We start from the raw sequence: 6000 nt of genomic DNA on the forward strand, positions 1-6000 counted from the left end.
TACTGGGATTGTGTACTGGGGGTGTGTACTGGGACTGTGTCCTGGGACTGTGTCCTGGGACTGTGTACTGGGACTGTGTACTGGGACTATGTACTGGGACTGTGTACTGGGACTATGCCGCAGAATAAATCTTAAGTTTGACACACACGAACGCTGCCAATTACCTCTCCGCCCACACTAACCCCCGCCCCCCCCCCCCCACTCCACCCCTCCCACGGCCGCCCCCCCCACCCCCCCCCCCACCCCCCACCACCCCACCCCCCACCCCCCCACACCCCACCCCCCACCCCCCCCACACCCCACCCCCCCCACACCCCCCCCACCCCCACCCCCCCCACACACCCCCACACCCCCCCACACCCCCCCCCACCCCCCCCCCCACCCCCCCCCCCCACACCCCCCCCCACACCCCCCCCACACCCCCCCACACCCCCCCACACCCCCCCACACCCCCCACACCCCCCCCACACCCCCCCACACCCCCCCACACCCCCCACACCCCCCACACCCCCCCCACACCCACGCCCCCCCACATTAAGCCTGTTGACCTACGCTCCGACAGTTCCCCCACCACGGTCAATACTGCCCCTGCCACGGTGGTATATTCCTGCAGGATAGAGTAGGGGGTGCACACTGCTCCCCCCTCTCCCATTTCTCTCCCCCCTCTCCTAGGAGGAAGGGGAGGGGCACCTTCCCCCACCTCCCTCCAACACCCTCACTGCCTTGTGAGGGGGGAGGGGGGGTCACGGGTCCTCCTTAAATGGGGTAATTATCGAGGCGTCGCAGAAGGAATGACTGACAGCCAGTTAAGAGGTGGAGGGTCTTCAAGGGGGGGGGATGTCAGATGTCAGGTGTTAGGTGATTGGCAGGTGTTGAAGGGAACTATCAGGGGAAAGGGCCAAGCCATTACGGCTATATAGCTCTGGGAAGGGGTCAGGATAAGGATTTGGGATGGGACGGAGGGAAAGGAATGGTGCCTAATCACTTGTGGATGGTCGGGGATTGAACGCCCACCTGCATGAAGCGAGACCGTCTTTCTTGAGAACTTTTCCGCCCGGTACACATCTGTGCTACCGACCTATACACACCTGTTCTACAAACCTATACACACCTGTGCTACCGACCTATACACACCTGTTCTACCAACCTATACACACCTGTGCTACCGACCTATACACACCTGTGCTACAAACCTATACACACCTGTGCTACAAACCTATACACACCTGTGCTACAAACCTATACACACCTGTGCTACAAACCTATACACACCTGTGCTACAAACCTATACACACCTGGGCTACCAACCTATACACACCTGTGCTACAAACCTATACACACCTGTCCATGCAAATATTTTCTAATGTTATATTCCATAAAGATATTAATAATTATATGTTTTGAAGTCTCGCTAAAATAATTAATTTTAGAATTAAAACAAAAAATTCCCCATTTTTTATGATTTATTATTAGCAGAGTTAATATTTTGATGAGTATTTATTTTATTGTGTGTGTGTGTGTGTGTGTGTGTGTGTGTGTGTGTGTGTGTGTGTGTGTGTGTGTGTGTGTGTGTGTGTGTGTGTAGTGTGGTGTGTGTGTGTGTGTGTGTGTGTGTGTGTGTGTGTGTGTGTGTGTGTGTGTGTGTGTGTGTGTGTGTGTGTGTAGTGTGGTGTGTGTGTGTGTGTGTGTGTGTGTGTGTGTGTGTGTGTGTGTGTGTGTGTGTGTGTGTGTTTGTGTGTGTGTGAGTGTGTGTGTGTGTGTGTGTGTGTGTGTGTGTGTGTGTGTGTGTGTGTTTGTGTGTGTGTGAGTGTGTGTGTGTGTGTGTGTGTGTGTGTGTGTGTGTGTGTGTGTGTGTGTGTGTTTGTGTGTGTGTGAGTGTGTGTGTGTGTGTGTGTGTGTGTGTGTGTGTGTGTGTGTGTGTGTGTGTGTGTGAGTGTGTGTGTGTGAGTGTGTGTGTGTGTGTGTGTGTGTGTGTGTGTGTGTGTGTGTGTGTGTGGTGTGTGTGTAGTGTGGTGTGTGTGTGTGTGTGTGTGTGTGTGTGTGTGTGTGTGTGTGTGTAGTGTGGTGTGTGTGTGTGTGTACTCACCTAGTTGTACTCACCTAGTTGTGTTTGCGGGGGTTGAGCTCTGGCTCTTTGGTCCCGCCTCTCAACCGTCAATCAACAGGTGTACAGATTCCTGAGCCTATCGGGCTCTGTCATATCTACACTTGAAACTGTGTATGGAGTTAGCCTCCACCACATCACTTCCTAATGCATTCCATTTGTCAACCACTCTGACACTAAAAAAGTTCTTTCTAATATCTCTGTGGCTCATTTGGGCACTCAGTTTCCACCTGTGTCCCCTAGTACGTGTGCCCCTTGTGTTAAATAGACTGTCTTTATCTACCCTATCAATCCCCTTCAGAATCTTGAATGTGGTGATCATGTCCCCCCTAACTCTTCTGTCTTCCAGCGAAGTGAGGTTTAATTCCCGTAGTCTCTCCTCGTAGCTCATACCTCTCAGCTCGGGTACTAGTCTGGTGGCAAACCTTTGAACCTTTTCCAGTTTAGTCTTATCCTTGACTAGATATGGACTCCATGCTGGGGCTGCATACTCCAGGATTGGCCTGACATATATGGTATACAAAGTTCTGAATGATTCTTTACACAAAGATTCTTTACATTCTTTGTGTGTGTGTGTGTGTGTGTGTGTGTGTGTGTGTGTGTGTGTGTGTAGTGTGGTGTGTGTGTGTGTGTGTGTGTGTGTGTGTGTGTGTGTGTGTGTGTGTGTGGTGTGTGTGTAGTGTGGTGTGTGTGTGTGTGTGTGTGTGTGTGTGTGTGTGTGTGTGTGTAGTGTGGTGTGTGTGTGTGTGTGTGTGTGTGTGTGTGTGTGTGTGTGTGTGTGTGTGTGTGTAGTGTGGTGTGTGTGTGTGTGTGTGTGTGTGTGTGTGTGTGTGTGTGTGTGTGTGTGTGTGTGTAGTGTGGTGTGTGTGTGTGTGTGTGTGTGTGTGTGTGTGTGTGTGTGTGTGTGTGTGTGTGTGTGTGGTGTGTGTGTGTGTGTGTAGTGTGGTGTGTGTGTGTGTGTGTGTGTGTGTGTGTGTGTGTGTGTGTGTGTGTGTGTGTGTGTGTGTGTGTGTGTGTGGTGTGTGTGTGTGTGTAGTGTGGTGTGTGTGTGTGTGTGTGTGTGTGTGTGTGTGTGTGTGGTGTGTGTGTGTGTGTAGTGTGGTGTGTGTGTGTGTGTGTGTGTGTGTGTGTGTGTGTGTGTGTGTGTGTGTGTGTGTGTGTGTGTGTGTGTGTGTGTAGTGTGTGTTGTGTGGTGTGTGTGTGTGTGTGTGTGTGTGTGTGTGTGTGTGTGTGTGTGTGTTGTGTGGTGTGTGTGTGTGTGTGTGTGTGTACTCACCTATATGTACTCACCTATATGTGCTTGCAGGATCGAGCATTGACTCTTGGATCCCGCCTTTCTAGCTATCGGTTGTTTACAGCAATGACTCCTGTCCCATTTCCCTATCATACCTAGTTTTAAAAGTATGAATAGTATTTGCTTCCACAACCTGTTCCCCAAGTGCATTCCATTTTTCTACTACTCTCACGCTAAAAGAAAACTTCCTAACATCTCTGTGACTCATCTGAGTTTCCAGTTTCCACCCATGTCCCCTCGTTCTGTTATTATTACGTGTGAACATTTGATCTATTTCCACTTTGTCAATTCCCCTGAGTATTTTATATGTCCCTATCATATCTCCTCTCTCCCTTCTTTTCTCTAGTGTCGTAAGGTTCAGTTCCTTCAGCCGCTCTTCATATCCCATCCCTCGTAGCTCTGGGACAAGCCTCGTCGCAAACCTCTGAACCTTCTCCAGTTTCTTTATGTGTTTCTTCAGGTGGGGGCTCCATGATGGCGCGGCATACTCTAAGACGGGTCTCACGTAGGCAGTGTAAAGCGCCCTAAAAGCTTCCTCATTTAGGTTTCTGAATGAAGTTCTAATTTTCGCCAGTGTAGAGTACGCTGCTGTCGTTATCCTATTTATATGTATATGTACACACACACACACACACACACACACACACACACCACACTACACACACACACACACCACACACACACACACACACACACACACACACACACACACACACACACACACACACACACACACCACACTACACACACACACACACACACCTGTGTGTGTGTGTAGTGTGTTGTGTGGTGTGTGTGTGTGTGTGTGTGTGTGTGTGTGTGTGTGTGTGTGTGTGTGTGTGTGTGTGTGTGTGTGTGTGTAGTGTGGTGTGTGTGTGTGTGTGTGTGTGTGTGTGTGTGTGTGTGTGTGTGTGTGTGTGTGTGTGTGTGTGGTGTGTGTGTGTGTGTAGTGTGGTGTGTGTGTGTGTGTGTGTGTGTGTGTGTGTGTGTGTGTGTGTGTGTGTGTGTGTGTGGTGTGTGTGTGTGTGTAGTGTGGTGTGTGTGTGTGTGTGTGTGTGTGTGTGTGTGTGTGTGGTGTGTGTGTGTGTGTAGTGTGGTGTGTGTGTGTGTGTGTGTGTGTGTGTGTGTAGTGTGTGGTGTGTGTGTGTGTGTGTGTGTGTGTGTGTGTGTGTGTGTGTGTGTGTGTGTGTGTGTAGTGTGTTGTGTGGTGTGTGTGTGTGTGTGTGTGTGTGTGTGTGTGTGTGTGTGTGTGTGTGTGTGTGTGTGTGGTGTGTGTGTGTGTGTAGTGTGGTGTGTGTGTGTGTGTGTGTGTGTGTGTGTGTGTGTGTGTGTGTGTGTGTGTGTGTGGTGTGTGTGTGTGTGTAGTGTGGTGTGTGTGTGTGTGTGTGTGTGTGTGTGTGTGTGTGTGTGGTGTGTGTGTGTGTGTAGTGTGGTGTGTGTGTGTGTGTGTGTGTGTGTAGTGTGTGTTGTGTGGTGTGTGTGTGTGTGTGTGTGTGTGTGTGTGTGTGTGTGTGTGTGTGTGTGTGTGTGGTGTGTGTGTGTGTGTGTGTGTGTGTGTAGTGTGGTGTGTGTGTGTGTGTGTGTGTGTGTGTGTGTGTGTGTGTGGTGTGTGTGTGTGTGTAGTGTGGTGTGTGTGTGTGTGTGTGTGTGTGTGTGTGTGTGTGTGTGTGTGTGTGTGTGTGTGTGGTGTGTGTGTGTGTGTAGTGTGGTGTGTGTGTGTGTGTGTGTGTGTGTGTGTGTGTGGTGTGTGTGTGTGTGTAGTGTGGTGTGTGTGTGTGTGTGTAGTGTGGTGTGTGTGTGTGTGTGTGTGTGTGTGTGTGTGTGTGTGTGTGGTGTGTGTGTGTGTGTAGTGTGGTGTGTGTGTGTGTGTGTGTGTGTGTGTGTGTGTGTGTGTGTGTGTGTGTGTGTGTGTGTGTGTGTAGTGTGTGTTGTGTGGTGTGTGTGTGTGTGTGTGTGTGTGTGTGTGTGTGTGTGTGTGTGTGTGTGTGTGTGGTGTGTGTGTGTGTGTAGTGTGGTGTGTGTGTGTGTGTGTGTGTGTGTGTGTGTGTGTGTGTGTGTGTGTAGTGTGGTGTGTGTGTGTGTGTGTGTGTGTGTGTGTGTGTGGTGTGTGTGTGTGTGTAGTGTGGTGTGTGTGTGTGTGTGTGTGTGTGTGTGTGTGTGTGTGTGTGTGTGTGTGTGTGTGTGTGTGTGTAGTGTGTGTTGTGTGGTGTGTGTGTGTGTGTGTGTGTGTGTGTGTGTGTGTGTGTGTGTGTGTGTGTGTGTGTGTGTGTGTGTGTGTGTGTGTAGTGTGTGTTGTGTGGTGTGTGTGTGTGTGTGTGTGTGTGTGTGTGTGTGTGTGTTGTGTGGTGTGTGTGTGTGTGTGTGTGTGTGTGTGTGTGTGTGTGTGTGTGTGTGTGTGTGTGTGTGTGTGTGTGTGTGTGTGTGTACTCACCTAGTTGTGTTTGCGGGGGTTGAGCTCTGGCTCTTTGGTCCCGCCTCTCAACCGTCAATCAACCGGTGTACAGATTCCTGAGCCTATCGGGCTCTATCATATCTACACTTGAAACTGTGTATGGAGTCAGCCTCCACCACATCACTTCCTAATGCATTCCATTTGTCAACC

The 6000-nt window shown here is 50.4% G+C and overlaps 1 protein-coding gene and 1 long non-coding RNA gene across 11 annotated transcripts in view; both read left to right on the top strand.

Moving 5' to 3' along the window:
- Positions 1–6000, top strand: part of LOC123773700 (uncharacterized) — a 510416-nt gene that overhangs the window by 197956 nt on the left and 306460 nt on the right. The gene's annotated exons all lie outside the window — the stretch shown is intronic.
- Positions 1–6000, top strand: part of LOC138356388 (uncharacterized) — an 80656-nt gene that overhangs the window by 74075 nt on the left and 581 nt on the right. The gene's annotated exons all lie outside the window — the stretch shown is intronic.

The sequence above is a fragment of the Procambarus clarkii genome, chromosome 72 (genome assembly GCF_040958095.1).
Source record: "Procambarus clarkii isolate CNS0578487 chromosome 72, FALCON_Pclarkii_2.0, whole genome shotgun sequence".
Taxonomy (NCBI): Eukaryota; Metazoa; Arthropoda; class Malacostraca; order Decapoda; family Cambaridae; genus Procambarus; species Procambarus clarkii.